Consider the following 27,813-nt stretch of genomic DNA (forward strand, 5'->3'; position numbering starts at 1 on the left):
AGAAGAATTCGGCTTTGAAGTTCTCGGAGACACTGAATTTGACATCGCTGAGCTACGCATCCACATGGATCTGTAGCTGAATTGATAGTGCAGTAGCTTGAAAATCATCTGCAATTCGTGGATAGCTTGTTCAAGTCTCAACTTGGTCATCTTTTTTCCGTTCACTTTGAAATACCTGCATCTCGTAATTGTAAAATCCATCATCATTTTTGATGTATAGTGCACCCCTTCTTGATACTAATTATATATGGCACGCGAAATTCCTGTTTGCTTTTCAAATATAAATTCTTAACTATCGATATTTTATGAAAGATTGTTAACAAAGGTTGCTTAAATTAAGTAAACAATTTGTTTTTTAGGATAAAAATGAATAACCGAATACTCTTTATCTGGATTGTGTCCATTGCTTTAAGCCACAGGTGTAATCTCACACGAACGAGAGTGGTAAGCGTCGTAGAAACATGAAAAACAAATCTTTTACATAACATCGAGTACACCATACGAATGCTGCATTTTTACATTTATCACTGTACAATTAGAATATGAACCCATCAGAACTGATCTGGAGCCAAGTTAAGGGAGTTTTCAAGCTTCCAGACGTACTGAAACTAACACACGCAACTTTTTCACACGTCATTGCCGAAAGCTGTCGGGATATACAACGGTACGTCATAAAAGAAGAGGAGAAAATGCGGCGCCTGGGTGGCTTCGTGGATTCTGTTGTTGATCGACTCGTTATCAACGTAGCAGATGACAGTTCCAGAACTGAAATTTATTTCTCGGATCCGTATAAGGAAGGAACTGAGAGATTACCAGACGACTGACGTAATTAACATCTTCACTGGCGTCAGTATTCAACAACACGGTAAAGTCCCTGCAGTATGCTTTTGGATCACACATAGCTCGCTCGTAAAAATTACTCTGTGTTTAAGATACGAATTTTCATCACTCTTGTCTGTAATTAGAATAATGTGTTAGGTGAGAACGAGAGCATTTTATTCTTTCCGTCTCGTCACCAAAGAAGCGTGCGGTAGTGCTGGAGTTTTACCGATTATTATTCATACTCCTGAAAAATTAAGAGACATTCGAAACTATATTGTTTCTCTGCTCGTCTCTTTTTACGTCTGAACTGCAACTGCTCACATCGTTGCAGGTTAGCTGGAACCGGCTGGCTGGCCAGTGCTGTCCAAGTTAAATACGCCGTTAAAGCTGTTGTCCCAAACTATCGCTCAGTCTATGTGCGTGTAACACAGCATAAAACGAACCCAGGGTTGTTGTGTGGTTCAGCCCCCGGGCGGGGTACCTGACTGTACTGGACACAGTTAGGCTTCCGCTCCAATGAGATTCAAGAAAAAGTGGAAGATTACATGGTGTAATGTTTACATCTGCTTTATTCTTATGATTAATACAGTATAGAACTATCTCATCAGAGACGATTTACCCAGAGAGCAAAGTATTGAATGCAATGCAACAGAAGTGAAACAACCTGCTTTGGCAATAGCAATACTTGGAGTCACTGAACAACTTTAACCTGACTAAGGAATAACACAAGGAGGAGGAGGAGATGAAGCCAGTGACGAAATGCCTGGCACACTGACAGGAAGGAAGTTGCTACCAACTTTCCGCAGAAAAATTGCGCCACTGACGAAGGGCTGCCCCCTCAGTCGTCCAATAACAACAATCTACGAAATGAACCGGCTCGCCTACATTACGGCAGTTACAGTAACAGAAGAACTGTGGGTACGTTAATCAAAGCGCGTCACAAAATCGATTAGGAGACCAAATGGAAAGTTTGGCTGGAACTGTAAGTCCAAAGCTTAACCTCTGATGTGAGCAATTTCTAGAACGCGAAAGAGCATAAATTGAATAACCAGAAAACCGAAGATTACCGGATGAATTACTGACATAACACTAAGAGTCGAAGGAGCTTTTTCAAATTGTGGAATAACAAATAACTGCAACAGGCAGGATAATTAAAGATACGAGGGAGAGCTGGATCACTGAGCGCTGGGACTTTCCAATCCAAGATATTTCGTAAACACAGGAAAAAGAATTGCATCTCTTACGGTGGAATATTAATACTCTTGTTATTTACAGGTGATTGAGCTAAGCGGTTCACATCAAATATTTCCGGAACCATTCAAGATATCCTAATTCTGCTTTTACCTAGATGAATAGCGACAAAATCCTCACGAACCAATCATCACTCGACAAATGTAAATCACAAACACAGAACGAGAGCTACAGTTTCTATGTGATCCTTTCATACCGATTTCAGGGCGGTGCAACACTATTTCATCTACACGTGACGTTGCGTATTTCCTTATTTGACTACGATATCACTAACTCCCGCGTGAGATAGGAATCGATTTCATGTTAAAACAAGATGAGTCTGAAGTTCTAAATATTTAGTCTCCGAAGTTATTAATCTAATTTTGGAGAGTGAAATGCCGCTGAATTGACCTCTTAGTATTATGACACTGGTACGAGACGTTACTGTAGAAACACTTGAATGAATGAAGCCGAGATCTGCCGGCCGCGGTAGCCGAGCGGCTCTAGACGCTTCAGTCTGGAACCGCGCGACCGCTACGGTCGCAGGTTCGAATCCTGCCTCGGGCTTGGATGTGTGTGATGTCCTTAGGTTAGTTAGGTTTAAGTAGCGCTCAGAGCCATTTGAACCATTTTGAAGCCGAGACCTATATCTGTGTAACTACACTGAAGAGGCAAAGAGACTGGTACACCTGCCTAATATTTTGTAGGGCCCCCGCGAGCACGCAGAAGTTCGACAACGCGACGTGCCACGGACTCGACTAATGTCTGCAGTACTGCTGGAGGGAACTGACACCACGAATCCTGCAGGGCTGTCGATCAATACTTAAGAGTACGACACGGCGGGGATATCTTCTGAACAGCACGTTGTTGCAATGCATCCAAGATCTGCTCAATAATGTTCAAGAGTTTGGTGGACAGCGGAAGTGTTTAAACTCAGAATAGTGTTCCTCGAGCCACTCTCTAGCAATTGTGGACGTGTGGGGTGTCGCATTACCCCGTTAAAATTTCCCAAGTCCGTCGGAACGCACAATGGACACGAATGGATGCAGGTGATCAGGCAGGATGCTTACGTACGTGTCACCTGTCAGAGTCGTACCTAGACGTATCAGGGACCCCATATCACTCCAACTGCATACGCGCCACGCCATTACAAGCCTCCACCAACTTGAGAAGTCCCCAGACATGGATTCGTGAGGTTGCCTTGCATACCCGTACAGATTTGAAACGAGATTCGTCCGACTAGGCAACATGCCTCCAGCCATCAACAGTTCAATGGTGGTGTTGACGGACCCATGCGAGGTGTAAACCTTTGTATCGTGCAGTCATCAAGGGTACACGAGTGGGCCTTCGGCTCTGAAAGCCCATATCGATGACGTTACGTTGAGTGATTCGCACGCTGATACTCGTTGAAGGCCCAGCACTGAAATCTGCAGCATTTTGCGGAATGGTTGCACTTCTGTCACACTGAACGATTCTCTTCTCTTCAGTCTTCGTTGGACCCATTCTTGCAGGATCTTTTTCCGGCCGCAGTGATGTAGGAAATTTCAATTTTTCCGGATTCCTGATATTCACGGTACACTAGTGAAATGGTCGTACGGGAAAATACCAATTTCATCGGTACCTCGGAGATGCTGTGCGCCATCGCTCATGCGCCGACTATAACACCACGTTCAAACTCACTTAAATCTTTATAACGTGCCATTGTAGCAGCAGTAACGGATGTAACAGCTGTGCCAGACACTTGTCGTCTTATATAGGCGTCGCCACCCGCAGCGCAGTATTCTGCCTGTTCACATATCTCTGAATTTGAACACGCATGCCAATGCCAGTTTGTCTGGCGCTTCAGTGTATAACGAAATATCAGAGTAGATATACCAAAGTGGGAGACTTCCGGGCACGTAGAAGACGCACGGTCTCAGTGGCAGTCTCCACAATGTGAAGGGCAAGTTACGGCAGTGGTGGGTTAGCTTGCCTCAGGAGGGGGCACAACCACTTTATGACACCACTTCCAAACCGAGGAGTGCACCCAACCAGGCCAGAGAGGTGCATTCTCATACTGGTAAGTGGACTCATATCGTCAAGTTTTGTAAATCTGACTATTTTTAAATGTGTGAAATAACATTACGTCAACTCGTGAGGTATCATTTCATTACTTCTCCCTCCTCACGCTATGAAAATTTCAGTTTGGATACCGCATTTTTTTTTTCTTTATTGTGATTTTAAACACCTTATACAAAGGCGGGCTGTCAGCAGCACAATACGCCGCTCTTCAGCCTCGAGTTTGACAACAAGTAGTACATAAAGGTGGCACAGAGAAGACAGTCAAAACGGTGGGCAAAAAATGTAGACACTAAAAATCGAAAAAATATGGAGCCGTTCACGCTGGACGAGAAACAGCACGAACACTAGGCGACACGGTGCACATAACATGGATGATGGCGACGGCATGTGAACGGTGGTGGCGTGACGGCGAACAACACTACACACAAACGAAGGCATACACACGAAACACTGACGGCGACGATCTCTGGCGCGCGAATGTTCACTGAGCGTGTACGAGTCCGGGGACCTGCCAAGAGTGGAGGAGGAGGAGGAGGAGGAGGAGGGGAATGGGAGAGGGGAGAGCAGAGATGCCATGGGCAGAGGAGAGAGGGGGAGGGAGGAAGGGGGAGGGGAAGCCCGTGGGAAGAGTGGTGGAGGAAGGGGGGAAAGGAAAGAGAAGGGAAGGGAGGGGAGGGAGGGAGTGAGGGAGGGTGCCTAAAGGAAAGGACACAGGAAGGGGGGGGAGGATCAAAGTTGATAGGAGGGGTAGATGAATGGGAGGAGGACATCATCAGGGAGGGGGAGCTGGCGGAAGCCACCTTGGGATTGGGTAAGGAGGGTGGAGAGATGGAGACCGGGTGGGATGTGGGAATACAGGCGCGGCAGCGGGCGGGGGTGGGAGAGGATCGGGGAGACTAGCGGGTGAGGAGGATCCAGTTTACGGGAGGTGTACAGGATCCGTATCCTTTCAAGGAAAAGGAGGAGGTGGGGGAAGGGGATGAGATCGTACAGGATCCGCGTGGGGGAGGGGAGACGGATGCGATAGGCGAGGCGGAGAGCATGGCGTTCAAGGATTTGGAGGGATTTGTAAAAGGTAGGGGGAGCGGAGATCCAAGCTGGATGGGCATAACAAAGGATAGGGCGGATGAGGGATTCATAGGTGTGGAGGATGGTGGAGGGGTCCAGACCCCACGTACGGCCGGAGAGGAGCTTGAGGAGACTGAGTCGGGACCGTGCCTTGGCTTGGATGGTCCGGAGGTGGGGAGTCCAGGAGAGGCGACGGTCGAGGGTGACGCCAAGGTACTTAAGGGTGGGAGTGAGGGCGATAGGACGGCCATAGATGGTGAGATAGAAAGCAAGGAGGCGGAAGGAAGGGGTGGTTTTGCCTACAATGATCGCCTGGGTTTTGGAGGGATTGACCTTGAGCAACCACTGGTGGCACTAAGCGGTGAACCGGTCAAGATGGGATTGGAGAAGGTGTTGAGAGCGCTGCAGGGTGGGGGCAAGGGCAAGGAAGGCGGTGTCATCGGCAAACTGGAGAAGGTGGACGGGGGGTGACGGCGGCGGCATGTCCGCCGTGTACAAAAGGTACAGAAGGGGGGAGAGGACGGAGCCTTGGGGCACACCGGCGGAGGGGAAAAAGGTGTAGGAATCTGTGTTATGGATGGTGACATAGGAAGGACGGCGGGAGAGAAAGGAGCCGATCAGACGGACATAGTTAATGGGAAGGGCGAAGGTTTGGAGCTTGAATAGGAGACCGGAATGCCATACGCGGTCATAAGCACGTTCGAGGTCCAGGGAGAGGAAGATTGCGGAGCGACGGGAATTAAGCTGGTCGAAAAAGAGATGAGTGAGGTGAAGGAGAAGGACGGCCGAAAGGCACACTGGGTAACGGGAAGGAGGCGGTGCTGGCGGAGATGCCGGTGGATGCGTCGGGTGAGGATAGATTCCAGGACCTTGCTGAAGACCGTGGTAAGGCTGATGGAACGGGAGGAGGAGACGGCGGACGGCGGTTTGCCAGGTTTAAGGAACATGAGGATACGGGAGGTTTTCCACAGGTCGGGGTAGTAACCAGTGGACAGGACTACATTGTAGGGCCTGGCCAGGGTGGAGAGGAAAGAGACAGGAGCTTCACGAAGATGACGGTAGGTGACACGATAGTGATCAGGAGCGGTGGTGCGTTTTGTGCAGAGTGTAGCAATGAGATCCTGTGTAGTGATAGGGGCATTGAGTTCCGTGTGTGCAGTGTTGTCCAAGTACTGGAAACCAGGGGCGAGGGGAGGGACAGAGGTGTCAGTTCGATCGCAGATATCCGGGAAGAGGGAGTAATCGAACTGGGGATCATCGGGGATGGAAAATAAATCGGAGAGGTAGGAGGCGAAGTGATTGGCCTTAGTAAGGGTGTCAGGGAAGGGGTGATCATCATGGAGAAGAGGATAGTAGGGGGAGGGTTTAGTTCCGGTAAGGCGACGGAAGGCTGACCAGAACTTGGACGAGTTGATAGGTAGGGTAGCATTTAAACGGGTGCATGTCTGTCGCCAGTCCCGGCGTTTCTTAGCCGCGAGCAAATTACGAATGTGTCGCCGGAGTTGCCGGTGGCGTCGTAGGGTGTCCGGGTCACGCGTGCGGAGGAAGGCACGGTAGAGACGGTGGGATTCACGGAGGAGGAGGACGGCCTGCGGGGGTAAGGTAGGACGGTGGGGGTGGATGGCGACAGTAGGGACGTGGGCCTCCACGGCCTCAGACAAGGTCTGCTGGAGAAAGGAGGCGGCACGGGTGACATCATCGGGGTGGTGGTAGGTGAAAGGGTGGCTATCGACCTGGGTGGAGAGGGTATCCCGGTAGGCATTCCAGTTGGCACGGGAATAGTCATGGACGTACTTAGGGGGAGGGTGATTACGAGGGTCGGGGCAGGGGCGACGACCGTCTGAAACGGTGAGGAGGACAGGGAGATGGTCGCTACCAATAGGCTCCAGCTATACCGCATTAAAGCCGACCATAATAAGTAAACGAGCGACCGCCCTGTTGGCGCAGAGAGACAAAGATTTGCTCAAACAGTTTGAGAGACATCGTTAGAATCTGCACCTTCCTGATTTTCCCCTCTATTTCACGAAATTTACGAACACTGTATTTTTAATTAATAATTTTTCGTAGCTGTCTCGTCTATTATCTTAACCGCGTGTATACGTGGAAAGACAAACGTCGCCGTGTTCCAACGTGGCAGAGACGATAGACGGCGACGCGATCGGCGGCGGCGCTGTGTGCAGTTGTAACACCCGTGCCGGATGTTTCGCGAGCAGACCGGGACGCAGCCTGTCTCTGGCAGAGGGCTGCTCCTTCCGCAACGAGGGAAGTGTGGCTTGCGGTCGCCACTTCCGATTCCTCAGGGAGCCAGCTAGCAGTGGAAGCTTCGGAGCAATACGCACGTTCGTGTGCGAATGATAGGTAAGTGCTGACTGACAGCGAATCGTTTGTTCGCCGAGTGTTATCGAGTGAATTCTACAGTTCGTTACGTCCATCGCATTAACGTAACTACTACACTGAAGAGCCAAAGAAACTGGTATACCTGCCTAATATGGTGTAGGGCCCCCAGGAGCAATCAGAAATGCCGAAACACGGCGTCGAATGTCTGAAGTGGTGCTGGAGGGAACTGACGTCATGAATTCTGCAGGTCTGTCCATCAATCCGTAAGAGTACGACAGGGTGGAGATCTCTTCTGAATAGCACGTTGCAAGGCATCCCAGATATGCTCAATAACGTTGATGTCTGGAGAGTTTGGTGGCCAGCGTCAGTGTTTAAACTCAGAATAGTGTTCGTGGAGCACTGTGTAGCAATTCTGGACGTGTGGGGTGGGTGCCGCATTACCCTGCTAGAATTGCCCGAGTCCGTCGGAATGCGCAGTGGACACGAATGGATGCCGGTGATCACACAGGTTGCTTACTTACGTGTCATCTGTCGGAGTGGAATCTACACGTACCAGGGGTCCCAACTGCACACGCCCCTTACCATTACAGAACCTCCACTAACTTGAATAGTCCCCTGCTGACATGCAACGTCCACGAATTCGTGAGGTTGTCTCCGTAACTGTACATGCCCATCCGCTCGATACAATTTGAAACGAGATTGGTCCGACAGGCAACATGTTTCTAGTCCAATGTTGGCGTTGACGGGCCCAAGCTTTGTGCCGTGCAGTTAACAAGGGCACAAGAGTGGGCCTTCGGCTCCGAAAGCCCAGCCCGATAATGTTTCGTCGAATGCTTGGCACGCTGACACTTGTTGGTGGCCCAGCATTTAAATCTGCAGCAATTTGGAAGGGTTGCACTTCTGTCCTTGCTTCCGTTCTTTTCCGGCCGCAGCGATGTCGTCGATCTGATGTTTTACCGGATTTCTGATATTCACGGTATACTTGTGAGATGGTCGTTCGCGAAAATCCCCACTTCATCGCTACCTCGGAGATGCTGTGTCCCATGGCTCGTGCGCCAACTATAGCATCACGTTCAAACTCACATGAATCTTGACAACCTGCCACCGTAGCAGCAGTAACCGGTCTGCGCCAGACACTTGTTGTCTTTATATAGGCGCTGCCCACCGCAGCGCCGTATTCTGCCTGTTTACGTATCTCTGTATTTGAATACGCATGCCTATACCAGTTTCTTTGACGCTTTAGTGTATATACTTCGACACGTATAAACAATAAATAAGGACACATAAATGCGTAACGCTAACACAAAGTCTTTTTCCATCCAACGCCAGTTCACTTTACTGTACGTGAATGCGCACAATTTTTAGGCTATGCCTAGAGATACCACAAAATGTGGTGTTGGACTTGCAAGCAGAATGAATTCCGCATGGTGCCCGCGGCGTCATCTAACAACGTCCTGGTCGAGACACCTTGCACAGGCGTGAAGCGCTCACCAAACAGAGACAGCGCGTCACCAAGTATTACCGGTAAAAACAAAACAAACACTGGCGACTGAAAACATACTTTGGTGACTTCAGAACTCTTCCGATGATCCCAGAACCTTTGTCATTTGTTCATTACGCCAGCTAAAACTACATTTACGCCTGAGACCGGATATTACGTGCATAAGTACGGCAACTAAATCTCTGGATATCGGTAACGGGTAACGGCACCGACAAAAGTTTCATGGCTCCCCAAGATGATGATTTACGGTATAAATTTCGACGATCTGCCACGAATACAATTTACAATATGGCTATCCCCACAATTTGTGCATTCAGTTCCCCAAAAACCACAGTTTTTCGAGGTTTTCTCAGGTACCGCCCAGGAACAAATGGTGCTTTTACAAGCGGGTTAAGTCCCGCCCTAGACCTCCCCTACTGCAGTAGAACACACCGATTTGCTCAATCTGCTTGGGCTGGACGAAGCGTGTAATCTTTAAATTTTGACCCTGTATTGCAGCTGGCAGGCATGGCAGGAGTAAAATACTGAGAGCTAAAGGCTACTTACAATTTGTACAGATTGATGAAAGGAGAAAATATAAAAATGCAGTAAATGAAGCGGGCAAAAAGGAATACAAACGTCTCAAAAATGATATCGACAGGAAGTGCAAAATGGCTAAGCAGGGATGGCTAGAGGACAAATGTAACGATGTAGAAGCTTGTCTCACTAGGCGTAAGATAGATACTGCCTACAGGAAAATTAAAGAGACCTTTGGAGAAAAGAGAACCACTTGTATGAACATCAAGAGCTCAGATGGAAACCCAGTTCTAAGCAAAGAGGGGAAAGCAGAAAGGTGGAAGGAGTATATAGAGGGTCTATACAAGGGCGATGTACTTGAGGACAATATTATGGAAATGGAAGAGGATGTAGATGAAGATGAAATGGGAGATACGATACTGCGTGAAGAGTTTGACAGAACACTGAAAGACCTGAGTCGAAACAAGGCCCCCGGAGTAGACAACATTCCATTGGAACTACTGACGGCCTTGGGAGAGCCAGTCCTGACAAAACTCCACCATCTGGTGAGCAAGATGTATGAAACAGGTGAAATACCCTCAGACTTCAAGAAGAATATAATAATTCCAATCCCAAAGAAAGCAGGTGCTGACAGATGTGAAAATTACCGAACAATCAGTTTAATAAGTCACAGCTGCAAAGTACTAACACGAATTCTTTACAGACGAATGGAAAAACTAGTAGAAGCCGACCTCGGGGAAGATCAGTTTGGATTCCGTAGAAATGTTGGAACACGTGAGGCAATACTGACCTTACGACTTATCTTAGAAGAAAGATTAAGGAAAGGCAAACCTACGTTTCTAGCATTTGTACACTTAGAGAAAGCTTTTGACAATGGTGACTGGAATACTCTCTTTCAAATTCTAAAGGTGGCAGGGGTAAATTACAGGGAGTGAAAGGCTATTTACGATTTGTACAGAAAGCAGATGGCAGTTATAAGAGTCGAGGGACATGAAAGGGAAGCAGCGGTTGGGAAAGGAGTAAGACAGGGTTGTAGCCTCTCCCCGATGTTATTCAATCTGTATACTGAGCAAGCAGTAAAGGAAACAAAAGAAAAATTCGGAGTAGGTATTAAAATCCATGGAGCAGAAATAAAAACTTTGAGGTTCGCCGATGACATTGTAATTCTGTCAGAGACAGCAAAGGACTTGGAAGAGCAGTTGAATGGAATGGATGGTATCTTGAAGGGAGGATATAAGATGAACATCAACAAGAGCAAAACAAGGATAATGGAATGTAGTCGAATTAAGTCGGGTGATGCTGAGGGAATTAGATTAGGAAATGAGACACTTAAAGTAGTAAAGGAGTTTTGCTATTTGGGGAGCAAAATAACTGATGATGGTCGAAGTAGAGAGGATAGTAAATGTAGACTGGCAACGGCAAGGAAAGCGTTTCTGAAGAAGAGAAATTTGTTAACATCGAGTATAGATTTAAGTGTAAGGAAGTCATTTCTGAAAGTATTTGTATGGAGTGTAGCCATGTATGGAAGTGAAACATGGACGGTAAATAGTTTGGACAAGAAGAGAATAGAAGCTTTCGAAATGTGGTGCTATAGAAGGACGCTGAAGATTAGATGGGTAGATCACATAACTAATGAGGAAGTATTGAATAGGATTGGGGAGAAGTTTGTGGTACAACTTGACCAGAAGAAGGGATCGGTTGGTAGGACATGTTCTGAGGTATCAAGGGATCGCCAATTTAGTATTGGAGGGCAGCGTGGAGGGTAAAAATCGTAGAGGGCGACCAAGGGATGAATACATTGAGGAGATTCAGAAGGACGTAGGTTGCAGAAGTTACTCGGAGATGAAGAAGCTTGCACAGGATAGAGTAGCATGGAGAGCTGTAATAAACCAGTCTGTGGACTGAAGACCACCACAACCACCACCACCCACAACAACAACGACGAAAATTGTAAGATAGGATAGATATAATATGCCCTTTCTTCCGACAGGTACACGAGTGCAAATGGTGGCTAGGCCAAGGGCTATCTAAAACAGTTTACGCTTATCTCTGTGATCAATAGAAATCAGGATACGATCCACTTGAAAAAACGCTTCGTCGAGCGGCTTTGTGAAACATACTGGTATACCTCAATGCCGTGGGCGGACCGACGTCCTCCCTCTCTTCTGCTCATTGTATTACCATTCTCGGCGAAGTGTGATAACGGAAGCGCCGTCCCTAACAGGCGAGTGACAGACCACCGCGCCTCGCTCTATTCACTAACCGTTTCCGTTGTTGGCCGCTTGTGTCCACCTCTGGTGATTTGTTGACGCGAAATCAACGCCGAGCTGAACGGCAGCTGCGCCGCTGGCTCCCCTGCAAGGCAAGGCACCGCCCCGAGCGTCCCGCAGTCGTCGCTTATTTGCCGTACCTCTCGGGCCGCCCCCGCCTTCACACCTAAGCGAGGAGCACTCGCAGCTGTTTGCCTCAGTCTACGGGGAATTCACACGTGGGTGTGACAGATGCGGCGCTCCTCACCCGGTGACAACATATTCTGCACGGTCTGCCTCTGCTAAGAGACTGTTTGTACGACTAATTGTCAGAGGCATAAAATCACACCAAAACAGTATCTGTCATATCACTGTGATTTTCAATAGGTTCCCTAGGTTTTTTTTTTTTTTTTTACAGCAAACTCGTTGCAAATTGAGGTGCACAGTGAAAATAGTTACAGTTGAAAACGATACTAGCCCAACAACATACGAGGGCGAGTCAAATGAAAATCTGAAACATTTTTTAAATAATATTTATTGTGGAGAAGTGGTACAAAGCTGTATCACCTTTCAACATTATCTCCCTCACGCACAATGCAACTCCTCCAGCGCCTACAAAGTGCATAATTTCCTTTAGAAAAAATTCGTTTGGTTGTCCGCGCAACTACTCGCGCACCGCGTGTCGTACCTCTTCACCAGAACGGACCCGTGAGTAATCTGTAAACATGCTGCAATGTCATTCAGTGTCACTCGGCGGTTTTCCTTCACTGTGGCCTCAACTTCTGCAATGTTCTGTGGAGTCACAACTCGTTGTGCCTGACCTGGACAGGGAGCATCTTCCATCCAAGTCACACCATTTGTGAACTTCCTACTCAATTCGTTGACTTGCTGCTGTGACAAACATGCATCACTGTACAGAACCTTCATTCGTCGATGAATTTCAATAGGTTTCACACCTTCACTACGCAAAAACTGAATAACAGAACGCTGTTCTTCCCTGGTACAAGTCGCAAGTGGTGCGGCCATCTTTATACTGATACTGCGACGGTGTGTGTGCATCTGCACTATGCTGCCACCTACAGGCCATTGTGCACGCTGTTTGTAGCACACTTACCAACTTACAGGATAAAGGCGCGAAATGTCGACTTGTTATTACAAATTTAGGGCTTTCATTTGACTCACCCTCGTACTAAAGTTTGGACGGTGCCCTCCTCTTACAACAGGTACTGCCCCGGTATTGCGAAGACCGCGAGGGCGCACTAGGCTGCGACGACGACACTTACTTAGCTGCTGCGAATTTTAATCAGAATTAGAATGATTATTACCTTTTTTTAAATTTTATTCTAAACTTATTGCAAGAGCCGTGTCGTCAGACGTTAATCATTATGGAAAAGACGACGCAATACTGGTGTTTATCATCATGACAGAGCTCTCTCAGCACAACCACTGAAAACGTACAGAAGTTCTAGACCTTCGTGGAGAAAACGCAGACGCTGGTGTGATCCAGGTGAACAGAGGCCGCATTCACGCGGTATTAGTGAACAGACCCAGACCTTCCATCCAATCTCTCGCCCGTTAAGTCTCTTCTCAGATACTTAAACACTAAATTCCGCATTAATAGTTTGTTTGCACGTGATGGTACCACCCGCTCACAAATGAGACACACTGGGAGAAGAAACATCGGTGCTGGAAAACAGTTAAGACTGCTTTCAGTGTTAAGAGGCCCCACGCCATTTCTCAGTTCCTATTAAGTTTTACTATGCATGCGCTGCAGAATTAGCTCACTTTAATCTAGAATCTTTCGCCGTGAGCGTAGTCCGAAGACTAACAGAGCGGGTGTAACGAACTACATACCGAAGTCGCTGACGGCCTTGCATATTCTCGGCTCAGACATTATGACATTCCTGGATGAAAATAAAGTTTGTCTCATATAACCAGAACGCATACGGAAAAAACGGAAACCATTCGTGTGAAAGCCAGTTTGCAGTATTAAACGCGACATCTTGCAAACAACAGGTTGAAGTGCTGGAGACTCCAGCGCACCGTGGACTACACGCGGAGTACCTTCACAGGTTTGTGGCAGGCTGACGCAATGAACCTTTCACTCGCCGAGTGCAGCATGTTGCACTGGACGGCCGAGGTTTCACAGAAGCGGGAAATTCAGATGAGCCCAAATGAAGCGCGATTGGTTCCGTAAATTACTGTTCTTAATGTACACAAACTATTTACTAGACACGGTAAAGAACAGTATCAGACTGCTCGCCGGTGATGCTGTTGTCCGCAAGGAACTATCGAAGACGGATACTCGCAGGGAAATGCAGAAAGACTGACGCTACGCAACTAAGGGCCGTTTGTACAGTCTGCAGTTAGCAGCCGCTAAAGTTCAGTTCTCTGAATAGGGCGGAAAACGCGTTGTACGAACACTTAATAACGCCTAAACGGAGCATAAACGCGAGATAGATAAACTGCTGATTCTGGCAGGGTTAGTGAATTTAACGGAAGAATAAGTTTTGACAATGGCAGAAATACTTACAGAATTATTGATGGCAAGATTGCTTGTTAGAGCGAGGAAAGAGAAGAAACGGGGACATCACACAAATTATATGGAAGAATATGAGCCGGCCGGAGTGGCCGAGAGGTTCTAGGCGCTACAGTCTGGAACCGCGCGACCCCTATAGTCGCAGGTTCCAATCCTGCCCCGGGTATGGATGTGTGTGATGTCCTTAGGTTAGTTAGGTTTAAGTAGTTCTAAGTTCTAGGGGACTGATGATCTCAGAAATTAAGTCCTATAGTGATCAGAGCCATTCGAACCATTTGAAGAATATGACGATACCAAATTTATAGAGAAATTTCGTACTATTAGTTTTCGATCTCATGTTTGAGAAACTGGAGAATATGAATGAAAAACGAAACTTTTTCCTAATATAAAACATTTTGTTTGTAGTAGCCTTAATAGGTATTTGATATTGGTACTTTGTGAATTATATTATGCCTTGTTACTTATGTAAGTGAGATACATGAAAAGAAACTCGCTTATTTGGCGTGTTACAAGTGCTGTAACATTAGGAAGGACTATTTAGAAGACCTATTTCGTTTCATATAATGGGCAGTGACAAAATAGACGTAATCAAATCGAGAAACCACATCAGTCTTGGGTACTTTTCGTATTAACAGCTTCTTTCAATATTAGACAACGACTTTTGATTTTTGATGTAGCAAAACGTTTGACGAAATTTCATGAGGTAATGGATTCTTTCGCAGAAAGGAAAGCACGCCGTCTAAAGCTGTAGCACGATTAGAGAGAAAAAATGTTGAGACCTAAGGATTAAGAGATGTGTACCGTCTTGCTTGTCTCTTGTCTTTATTGGTTTTGGTTCCTGTATTTAATTTTTATGTCGCACAAAAGAGAAAGTTGTCAGCTAATAGGCAACAAAAAGTGCAAGTTTTCTAAAGACTTCTTATTCTCCTGGTTACACACAGTCCCGCCCGGTATTAGCTGTGAGTTTTGTTTCACGGGAGTAGGGCGTCAGACCGGGCCGACTGGGAGCAGGAGAGCGACCACAGGGCATTTCAATTTCCACTGCAGTGAATGTAGGTTTGATGGCTTCCATTACAAAGTATTTCAAATTCCACAGAGCGAAATACAGTGACGTGCGATAGAATAATGCTGAGTGAAGAGGCGTGGCACTGCACTTTGGTACACTTAAGACCAAATAACATGTCTCACATTTCTTCCAACATATATGCTTTATACATCAAACGCTACGAAAGATGTCCGTTACAAAATGAACATATTTTTGGAAATCGATTTTTTTAAATTTCTGATGTCCTATCTCAAACGGTCGAGGGGGAGGGCCGCCACTATCAAGTTTTTGCCCCGGGTCCGGGTCCGGGGCTGGCGGACTTGTGCTACTACTCCATACTCTCCGTATTCGTGTACGCGTTTTCATATTCTCATCGTTGTTTCCGCAGGAGAGAAGCGTTTTCGTGCAGTGTAGTGTCCACTGGATTCCTGAGTGCAGGCCGTTTTGTCGCCTTTCGTAGCAAGCCATCCTGGGCTTACACTTCAGGAAGATAATTCCCGCCCGCACACAGCGACAGTTCCTGCTGCTCCTCCTCGGGCAGAATTCGGCGTGACATCACTCAGGAGGACCTCCAATATCTCTACCAATCAATGGAAAACCAAATAACTACTTGCATAAGGGCCAGAGGTAGACTAACGCGTTATTGAGTCCGATTTGTGAAGCTCTTTCCCTCGAAGAAATCATCCACTTTTTCTGAAACTGTAATGATTTGTTTGTCTGCACATGTACACCACATCTATCTCTTGCCGTCCCATTCGCACAATTCCGTCATGCTAAGTCTTTTTCCTTTTTTTCCCCTGGAATGTAGTACAAGCTCACCTCCCATCCACTTCCAGTCTTCTTGCGCCTATTTTGTACATATTTATCTTACTCTTTTCGAAGCCAACGTTATCACATGTCTCGTATGTAGAACGATTCTCCTGTGTGTATCCGAGTGAAAAACTGGCCTCGGAAGACTCGACGCTTCCGACTGACCGCCGTGTCATCCTCAGGCGATAGGTGTGGCTGGATGGCCACGTGGCTCCTCAGGCTGGCGCCACAGGGGCTGAGTGCGGCACACTGTGGAGGCTCAGGCGGTCACCCACCCGAGTGCTAGCCAGACCCGACACCACTTAAATTTGGTGCTCTGGTGGGAACTGGTGTTACCACTGTGGCAAGGCCGTTAGCCAAATGCAGAATCTTAGGACGTTATTACCGTCCCAATAACGGTATCAACACTTCGCAACAATTTATTTGCGCCATTAAATCTCGTCAATATCGCTGACCAGAACGCCTTCATAACCACAGTTTCCAGGCTCTGCAAACTGTTCATCATTCTGGTCGCCCCGCACCTTAGTGAAGCCCTTTTGGGTTTCATAATCCTGAATAATTGCCAAAGGTGGAGAAAACAGGCGAGTGTCTGTGAGAGCCAAGATCATAAATTTCACGGTTCCCCGTTTCACTTGCTGTGCCGCCAGGTCCCAACCTAAACACAATGTCGGAAATCTTTACGTATCCGAAAAAAACGGCCAAATATTTGTGACAACAAACACTATGAGACTGATCTATTCTCACTGGCTTCAGTATAGTACGACCCGCTTGATGACGGGCAATGAGAACAAACTGGCGACAGCGGCAATGAGCGGAAGAGCTGCGGACACAACAAAGTTCGAAATGATAATTACAGCAGCTGCCGACAGGTGCTGATATAAATCAATGGGGACATGTTGAAAATGTGTGCCCCGACGGGGAGTCGAATCCGTGATCTCCTGGTTACACGGCAGACGCTCTATCCATCTGAGCCACCGAGAGCAGAGAGGATAGTGCGACTGCAGGGACTTATCCCTTGCACGCTTCCCGTGAGACCCACATTCCCAACAGGCCACAATCTACATTCGTAGTGCTCCTAATAGATATTTGCCCATTCACTCGTTACTCGCGGCGGACTAAGCTGCCGAGTCCCGTAAAAGTTCCGGCAAGGCGTGTGCATTCGCACCGAAGAAGGTCAATGGCTGGGTAGCCTTTAACTATATGAAGATAGTATCTGTTCCCGAAAGAACTCGGCAGCTTAGTCTGCCGCGATTAATGAGTGAATGGGCAAATATCTATTAGGAGCACTACGAATGTAGGTTGTGGCCTTTTGGGAATGTGGGTCTCACGGGAAGCGTGCAAGGGATAAGTCCCTGCAGTCGCACTATCCTCTCTGCCCTCGGTGGCTCAGATGGATAGAGCGTCTGCCGTGTAACCAGGAGATCCCGGATTCGACTCCCCGTCGGGGCACACATTTTCAACATGTCCCTATTGATGTATATCAACAGCTTCGGTACGTAAGGGTTTCGATTTAATTATTTCATTTTAGAGAAGATGCACGGTCATCAATGATATCTGTTCTTTCGATAAAAGTTACCATCTTCATACAACAAAGTTCATTTCAGCCATCGCTCGTGTCCTGTTTCGTAGACACTCCCTGCCTGATTCGTATAAAATGATCTAAATGTGGGGCAAGAATACTAAACATTTGCCACAGCTTCCTGTTACGGCGTGAAGGCAATCGCCGGCACGGCGCTCGGAAACTACAGAGCAGAGGGGGCTGCGCCGAGGCGCCAGCCAGTCGCTCGCTGACCGACCGCTCTCCCTGTGCGAAGAGGACACGACCTGCCGCGGCCCACGTCTACACCGACGTCAAGATTAACACCAGCGACTTAGCAATTCTATATACTGAGGAACATTGTCGACGAGTATTTTGTCTGTCGCTCTTTGCCAGCCGGTGTGGCCGAGCAGTTCTAGGCGCTACAGTCTGGAACCGCGCGACCGCTACGGTCACCGGTTCGAATCCTGCCTCGGGCATGGACGTGTGTGATGTCCTTAGGTTAGTTGGGTTTAAGTAGTTCTAAGTTCTGGGGGACTGATGACCTGAGATGTTAAGTCCCACAGTGGTCAGAGCTATTTGATTTTCTGTCGCCCTTTGCTTGCGACATTTCTGTGTTATTGTCAGAGTTAAGTATTGTAATAGTTTATTTCGTAATAAAACTCATTAATACGATTTGTTCGAATATTGTCTAGCGAACCGAGAAGGCAGACCTCATAGACCCCACAATTCTGACGACTAAGCTGGGTTCGACACTTAGTTTTTCAGAATATCTGAAAACGGCGATCTAACGCCTGACGAGTCATTGACGAACAATGCGATTTCGCAGGAAAGAATACTCTATAACACTTCTTCCTCTAACAAAAAAAAGAAAAATATAGTTTTGACTAGAAACCGTGACGCAGCTACTCAGGAAGGTTGGTTGGTTTAGTGATTAAACGGACCAAACGACGAGGTCATTAGCAGTCCCTCCTACCTGGAACAGGAAAGTCAACAAAGCGATACACCGGAGAAGGACGCAGTGTGCGAAACCCAAGCAAAGGTCTGCCGAAGGTGGAGGGGTGGGGGGGGGGGGGGGGCAGAAGGCAGGAAGGCGGGCCACGTGCCCCGGCCACCGAGCAACCGGAGGCAGAAGGTGCGATGACCGAACGTGGCGGCGCAGTAGTTAGCACACTGGACTCGCATTCGGGAGGACGGTGGTTCAAACCCGCGTCCGACCATCCTGATTTAGGTTTTCCGTGATTTTCCTCAATCGCTTCAGGCAAAAATGGGGGTGGTTCCTCTGAAAGGGCACGGCCGACCTCCCCATCCTTTCCTAATCCGTGGGACCGATGACCTCGCTGTTTGGTCCCCTCCCCCAAATGAACAAAACCAACCGAAGTGCGATGGGAGGCATACCCCCGCCGTTCAGCAGAGATACGCCACCCAACAATACCCAGAGAAGACTAGCGACACGGGCAGGCTGAGAGAAGCACAGGAGAAAGACGAAGTGCACCAAGTCAAAGGGAACACGCGAGGAGGGGGGACGAGAGCAGGGCGAGGACTCGGGCGGACCACCGCGCCCCCAACAGCTCCTCCTGACAACCTTCACTGCGCCTCCTAGTCGAGGCGGTACCAACAGTCCACATTTGTGGCGCCAAAAACGGAAACCAGAGAAATGTATAGTTTTCTGTAAATAATCATACTCCCAGTTACAGGCGAGTGATAAAATACCAATTGCAGACGTATTAATGCATAAATATCGGTCGTGTGTCACTACCCGGTGCCTCGTAACACAGACGCGGTGCAACGTCTATGGCGGATGCGTTCAGAAACTCTCCGCCGCTTCAAAATGGTTCAAATGGCCCTGAGCACTGTGGAACTTAACAGCTATGCTCATCAGTCCCCTAGAACTTAGAACTACTTAAACCTAACTAACCTAAGGACATCACACAACACCCAGTCATTCTCCACCGCTCTTCACTAAGTGTTGAAAGAAATACATAAACGTGTCACAATACGCTTATCATGGCAACTGCAGCTATTTGCTATCATTTTATGGTTTTCATTAATCATTTGCGCTAAAAACCAGGAGATACAGCTACTGGCCGTGTTGCTGATTTTGAGAGCGCTTTGGAAATATTAATTTTATTATGTTTACATGAAGCACCCTAAGAATAGTTGGCAGTATCGTGAAAGCACAGTTGCTGGAATCATTTATTAAATACTGAACTGTGCATTAACTTACGCATCTATTCTAAGAACGCGTTACAAACTAGTTGTCTGATTTTTAAAAAAAAGTCCTCTCCTAAACATGTGCTCTCTGTCTATTACAACACGCTTTTCCATAGGGGCGGTATGTACATCACTCATTCCCCTATTTTAATTAGTGTATCAGGTTTTACAACTAATTAAATAGTTTTAAGATTGATATCTACAAAATGACACAGGCATACATGCAAGAACGTCCGTCTTGAATCCTGTTCAAACGACTAAGTTCCGACTCAGCTTTAACCAATGACCAGAATTGTTAAATGTAGTATGTCCTGTATGATATGAAACCAAACTGGGAGTAAACCTAACCTGCTAGTACCTGATTATACATTCTCGAACTGGAACATGTTTTTACAAACACTTTGTGGGCAACAGTCCCTCAAGTCGGTAAGAATTTGGGAAAATTAAAATTCACGAGTGTAGAATCTGATTCTATTTACGGATGACACCTGATTTAATTAGTCAACTGTTTCATTAGAATAATAACTCGAAAAATAGCCGCAGAGGAGTATTTTACGAAAAACCATCAACTAGCAGCGCCTTTTTTAAAAATTGTAATTGAAATGACCAACAATATAACGGGCACAAGGAAACAAGAACCGACTACCCTGGTTTTCACTAACACGCCTCGAGTGATGGCCCTGCGCAGACTCACGATAGTTTTGTAGCCATTCTGCTCGCGGTATAAACGCCACTCGAATCGTCGTTGTTTCTAATTAGGAAGGAATTTTTCTTCCGTAGAAAATATAAACTACGGTATATAACTAACACGTCGCAAATAACAACAATCATAAAATGACTAGGCAAGACTCACATGGAGCGCAGTTCGTCCGTCGACGCCCGCCTGGCCACTGGCGGCGCTCTGCTCGTGCCTCGCAGCGCTGCGGCTTCGGCGTCCGTCGGCTTCTCTCGGGCGGCCTCGGTTGCGCGGCAGGCCCTGAGGTCGCAGTCAGTACGGCGACAGCCGCGGCTGGCTTCCGACGTCGACTAGTCATTCGCCTTGCGGGGATACAGTTAAATATTTTGTAATGAAATTGCTGATGTTGCCTCTCTCAGTTTAAATTTTCTGTTACACATAAGCGTGGGATGTATTCTATCTGACATATGACAAGGGCATGCAGTATAAACAGACAAACTCTTCCTAGCCAGGACAAACCACAGAAGGCCCAACGGTCCCGACTGACCGCCGCGTCATCCTCAGCAGAGGGACGTCACTGGATGCGGATACGCACCGCTCTCCCAGCCGTTACAAGCTTTAGTGAGTGCGGTGCTTCTTCTCAGTCAAGCTGCTCCTCAACTGGCGTCACAGCAGACTTGGACCGCCACTCAAACAAGGCCTATACACCGTTCATCGTAAGAATAAACCTCATCTAAACATTACACTATGTAATCTTTCGCGTTTGCTGGAACCTCATTGGATTTCGTTCCACATGGAGCAGAAGCGAATTTGTTTCGAGTACAGTCAAGTACGATAATGAGGATACGTTTTATGCTGTGCGTTTGACCTGTTTCACACGTATGCGGTTTCATTCGGTTCAGTTCGATTCGATTCGTTTTCAGTTGCAACGGAAAACGAACGAAATTCTTTCACACATAGTAGTGATAATGATGAGAAGCCAAGTTGTTGCCATGTTGTATCTCTATAAAAGAATAAAAAACGAAGCCGGAATGGTAGAATTCATTGGGAGCACCCTTTCATTACTTTACGACAAGAATTTGGAGCATTCGACACCATTTTCGCAAAGCTGCGAGAGCGCACGAAGACAAATTTTTGAACTAATTCAGGATGTCAGTGAAATCATTTCATGAATTACACGTGAAACTAAAGGACTGTCTTCAACACCAAAATACATTTGTGAGGGAATGTATTCCACCGATTCAGATACTAGCCGTAACTTTGAGGTAAGACACTACAGTTAACACAATGTTTTGAAAGAGTCTCTTTTTTTCTTTAGGTTTCAATATAAAACTGAAATAACATACGTTTACAAATAATACATCAGAGTAAATACAAGTAAAAGCGAATTTAAATGATGTTTTACAAATTATGAAACGCATATTCTGAGCTGTCATCGGAAGAAGAACTGTGATGACAGTTCGGGCCAAAGTTATGTGAGTCCTCGTAGAACTGAACAGCGGACACTTGTGATTGAATTGTCTTTAGGCAGGCTGACGTAACATGCTGCGGATTTGGCTGGCTCTTTATATACTGATTAGGGACAATCGTTGGGGTAGCAGATGAAGAGGCCATCGGTGGAGTACTAAATGGAGAGGCAAATGGTGTACCTGCCTGATTTTCTTTACTATTTGCAGCACCTCCATTTGAAAATCTATAGTGTCAAATTCATCGAAATCATCAAGAGAAGGGAGTAATCCTTTAAAAAAGGAAAGGTGCCGATTTGATGTTTCCTTCAGGGCTGCAATCATTTCCAATTCAACAGAATCCATTTTCCGTTTGTTTTTATGCAGGTTTTTTGAAAGACGATTCAGGTTTTTCAGCTGCTGCAGCATAACGTGGTACGCTTGGAACTGACTGTATAGGATTCTCATAATTTTCAACGGTTATATCCACAATACCAACATCATTATCATCAATATTTTGTGAGAGAGTGTCCTCTGTTTCTCTTTCTTTAAATATTTTGTTCAGGAACTGCAACTGAGATGCATAAGTGTAGGCTTTTGCTTTTGACGCCCCTGCTCCCGATTTCTCCTTAGTTTTGCTAATTGATTTCGGTACGAATCTCTCACTTGCGTCCACTTCTTCAGAACGTGTGTACCTGAAAAAAAATATATTTCATTAATCACAAGACCTGTCAGTCTCCCGTTCGTGGTTTTATATATCACCTTGCGTTACAATATTTTAAATAATTTTAATCTAGTGGTTTTAGGTATTTGGCAAGTGGTCAGAGAGGTTTGTTGTGCAATGTGGACGGTATTACGATTGGAATGCATTCCTGCTCCAGATAAGAAGAAATGGGAATCAATTGCCCAGAAATTTGAAACTATCGCTAATTCCCCGAACTGCTTGGCCGCCGTTGGTGGGAGACATAAGGGTCGTCCACCCTCTCAACTCGATGCTTATCAACTATAAAGGACATTCGTGTATAGTTCAGATGGCAGTAGCTGATGCAGAATACCGATTTGTTTACGCTAATGTTGGAGCGTATGGGAAGGACTGCGACTCTAACATATTTCAAAACTGTTAACTGTGGAGATCTATCATTAACGGCAGGATCTGCTAGCCCAGTTGGTCTATGGCGAGCAATTGCGTGTTCCAGGTGAACACTTTGTACTAGCACTACTTCAGCCGGTCACACCAGAAATCCGACAGACTTTGCACAATAGTTCCGCTCCAAAATTCGGTGTTTGCATTGAGGCCCACTTGTCAGGTATGGACAGAGAAAAGTTATGGCCTGCAGAGAACGAATTATTAAAGGGAAGGAAGACTGGAGTTGAACACGTCAGTGGTACACCTGTGATAGTTCCCCATTCTGAAGATGCTGTTTCACTGTGTATGCTGTCTGACTTTTTTTAATACAACATTCTTCATCCTTTTAATTGGATAGGATGGAAACCAATTACCAGCAGGGTTTCTGATATTATAATATCTGAGCTTCTCCTCAAGAATACTGTTAACTCAACAATCAAATGAGAATATAACATTATTTGTTTATGGTTCATTTAAATTTTTATAATTTTTTGCTTTAAAATTTTCGCATATTGGTAGTATATTTTCTGTAGATGCAAAGTACAGTGTGCTATACTGGAGTTTGAAGTTATTCGCATTACATGTGAGTAACGTATGCATGTAAAATACTATGTAAATTGTTTATTACGTTAAATAATTTTCGGATGACATTTTGTGCTTAATAATATTTGTATTTATAAATTGTTCACGTTGATGTAAATTTGACAATTTAAGAAATGGTCGTGCTTAGGAACAATTATGTATAAGCCACTGTGCTTTTGTTTGAAACGAAAGTGGCTCTGGGGATTGGAAAAGGTGGCAAGGGCGAATTGGCGCGCTACCTAGAGCAAGCGCAGGAAGTGAGTCACACAGTCTGTAGGCAGCAGAGATTGCGGCACACGTTTGTGGAGCAGGAGAAGCTTTGCCTGCAAATTTGCACAAAAATGCGTCGGATGGAGACAGCAAACGTCTTACGGCATTCCTGCCAGTTGTTGGGCTACTGTATGTAAAATTGAAGAAGAGAAGAGAAATTGAGCCTGTACAGGAAGTTACTTGCAGGCCGTACTATGGGTAGTGTAGCCGTCATAATTGTTCGCCACACCCAAGTCTACAGCCACCAGATAAGATATATTTTTTTCTTTTGTACAGCGTGAACCATTAATTTAAACAGTGCTTTGACAATCATTCTTGAACTTTAAAGAAATTGGTTCAACCCGTTATTTCATCCTAATCATACACCTATATAGGGTCCTTTCCTGGTGTTTGATTAATCCGAGTCTCCTGTTTTACAGACTTATGAAGTGCAAAGTTAATATAAAGAGGCACCATTTAAATCGTTTTTTGTGTTTTCTTAACTATTGCAAAGTGTTATATCAAAGTTTGCTTACACAAAATTCAGTCAGAGTGTAGCCAAGTTACTGGAATCTGTTAAATGACTATACAGAGTTAGTTCAAAGAGTAATAGCTTTTGAAAGTAAATTACAGCAAGAAAGAGGTTTTCTTGAAGTGAAATGTTCAGTATAAAAAGCGTGTGCTTTAGTATCTAAGTATTTTAGTATTTAAGTTTGTTGACTATAGAAAATGCTTTTCTAATGCCCCCCCCCTGGCCAAATCTTTTTTAGCTTCCTTTAAGTTATCCACAAGCCTTTTTCTCTTTTAAAAACGTAATGTATAAGGGTGTAGTCCAACATTGTTTACGTGGAGTAATATTTATTTGAAGAAGCAACTTAAAAAGTAGCAAGAAAGCAGGCAAAATTCATACTTCTGTCTTTCCAATACTCCACTGTTTCATTGCCCGGATAGATTGGCGACGATTAGTATACGTTTTAAACCACTAAATGCTTCAATATAATGCTATTCATACTGCGTTTCTTTCTAACAGCTGGGTAAGATCTTAGGAAAAGAATTGAATAGCCTGATTTACTTATCGACTAGACACAACACACGGTCAAATCCTGTGAAAATGTAGCTCAATAGATTGGCTTTTTCTATAACAGGACTATCGTCCCATAGTATACTTTATTTGGAAACTAAACTAAATTTTAGTAAGAGGGTTATGCGTGGCAACGTAGAGACAGGATTCTTTTATTTAGATAAAAGCATACTAAATTACAATAGTAGTGGTAGGGTTATAAGAAGTCGCATAAAATACGAATTGGCAATGTTTTATATCTTCCGATTTGTAAGTTACTAAAGAGCATTCTGTGTCACAATAAACAGAATCTGGCAGACTAACACAACCTCTTCGAAAATAGGGGTCTTTGGGCCGAGAAGGTTCTTATACTGACAGCTTCAAAAACATATAAATCTGAAAATATGTGTTTTGATCAGGGACGCAAAAGAAACAGGAAAAACGCTGTATATAAAAAAGATCGTCATGAAACATTTGTTGGCTTTGCCAACTCAGACAGACTGTCATCTCCCAGCATAGCCTAAAGATTTCGGGCAATGCTACAATTCAATCTCTCATTACACCTACATTAAAAATACGTGTTTCTAGCCTCGCGCGACTCTTGCCAGCACAGGCTGTCTATCTGTAATCGTGCAGCATGAGGAAGGCAGTGTACTGAGACTGAAACCAATGCTTCGACATTGAAGAAGGGGGAGGATCTAAAAAGCGACCTCTGGAATAAAATTCCGTTACAGCAAGCCACTGGGTACGTATCGTGCATAAACTGCTCTCTGCCGTTATATCCAGTCGGGAACAACTCATTCAAAGAAACGCAATTGTAAAAAATCTTACACTACACAGCTCTTGAGGAATAACGGCAATAGTAAAAAAAAAGTATAACAGCAAAATAGTTGCAACGTGTGCCAGTGACCTTTTGATGCTGTTTTTTCTCTGCCTCGTGATGACTGGGTGTTGTGTGATGTCCTTAGGTTAGTTAGGTTTAAGTAGTTCTAAGTTCTAGGGGACTGATGACCATAGATGTTAAGTCCCATAGTGCTCAGAGCCATTTGAACCATTTTGATGCTGTTTCTGGTGAATATTTCAAAGAACTAGGCCAAGACGATCTAGATACACATTGTGAAGAAGTCAGCGTTTCAGATTCCTCCGCAATAAGCTGAGATATCAAAGAAAAGGTTGACATAATCTGAAACAGCGTTAAACCTACTGTTATTCAGGAAGTTATCAATAAAACATTTGATACAAAAATTGATATGTGGATTGATTCACGCAAGCAAGTGCAGTATTTGACGCTTATAGCACATTACACAAACACCGACTTTTCGCGTGTGAATAATGTTTTATTTACAACTTAATTCCCAGACGTCAGTAAGATGGGAGTAAATATCAAAAAAGAACTATAAGAAAATCCCGCTGACTGAAAAATTTCGCCAGAAATGTTGCCCAATTTGGTTTTTGTCTGCGACCAGGGTGCCAATATAATATACCAAATGAATTTCATAATTAGCGTTTTGGTGACTGTTCTAGTTGTACCCGAATGAAAGCACTGAAAAATGACGAAAGGATTTTTTGCCGGCCGTGGTGGCCAAGCGGTTAAAGGCGCTACAGTCTGGAACCGCGCGGCCGCTACGGTCGCAGGTTCGAATCCTGCCTCGGGCATGGATGTGTGTGATGTCGTTAGGTTAGTTAGGTTTAAGTAGTTCTAAGATCTAGGGGACTGATGACCTTAGAAGTTAAGTCCCATAGTGCTCAGAGCCATTTGAACCATTTTTTGTGCTGCTCATTGGATAAACACAGCACTTATCCACACTTTCGATGAAGACAGCTTCTTGCTAAATGATGCCCCAACGATTGCAGCAACAATACATACTCCAAAATGCATTGTGCGGTACACGAAGAAAAATGGTCTCTGCTTATCTTTGAAATCATCTTTGAAACAAGAGGACAGTACACACTAAAACAGGTTGTACACTACACTCAATATAACTAAGTTGCCACGTTATTGACAGAAAAGAATCCCACTTACAGGTTACAGGGATATTTCAGAATAAAATTCAGTCGTCAGTTGCAAATATGTTATTATATGGCAATGAGCTTACAGGAAGAATTGTTGATTTCCTGAAACCTTTTGAAGAATGGACTGATGAATTAGAAGGCGAAAAAGAATCTAGAATAAAGTTAGTTCTTCTTTGGTTTGACATCAAATCTGCCACGTCAATGAAAATGGCTATCAAATAGTGTGAGGTGAGATACATTGCTGCAGTTACTAGTTCTGTTTCATTATGATACGAAGAAAGGATATATTTGCAATCAATTAGCGTAAGTGATGTATACTAACATACATGTACATTTTAATAAGCGGTACAAGGGTTTACAAATCGAACCCTGATGTTTTTCGTAATTACCACCGTAAAATTGCTACGTTCCTGTCTGTTCGTCTTCCCGTGATGTTAATATGCTTGATATAAATGGAAGTAGAAAATTCTTAGCAGTGTGCGACGAAATTGTGCTAGTTTTACAGATACTACATGCACTCATTGACTTAATCGTTCTTGAATAGTTAGTGCATACTGTCGTATAGCTATAGTATTATAATTTACATAATATTTAAATAATGTAAAATAATTTTTTTCCTGCTAAACCTTCGTGCAGTTCTGTGTAACTTATCTCTCTGTTATTTATTAATACAGAGCCGTGAAGTACAACGTCATGACCATCCAGACAGAGAGATCGCTTCGATAACTGGGAT

At 45.2% G+C, this 27,813-nt stretch overlaps 1 protein-coding gene across 1 annotated transcript in view; it reads right to left on the reverse strand.

Annotated features, from left to right (window-relative positions):
• Nucleotides 1-20,896, reverse strand: part of LOC126092193 (phenoloxidase-activating factor 2) — a 249,816-nt gene extending 228,920 nt beyond the window's left edge. Inside the window, exon 1 of the mRNA XM_049907676.1 lies at nt 20,783-20,896. The gene's annotated coding sequence lies outside the window, so the exon portion shown is untranslated. The remainder of the gene's footprint in view (nt 1-20,782) is intronic.
• Nucleotides 20,897-27,813: the final 6,917 nt, after the last annotated feature.

The sequence above is a fragment of the Schistocerca cancellata genome, chromosome 7, assembly GCF_023864275.1.
Source record: "Schistocerca cancellata isolate TAMUIC-IGC-003103 chromosome 7, iqSchCanc2.1, whole genome shotgun sequence".
NCBI lineage: Eukaryota > Metazoa > Arthropoda > Insecta > Orthoptera > Acrididae > Schistocerca > Schistocerca cancellata.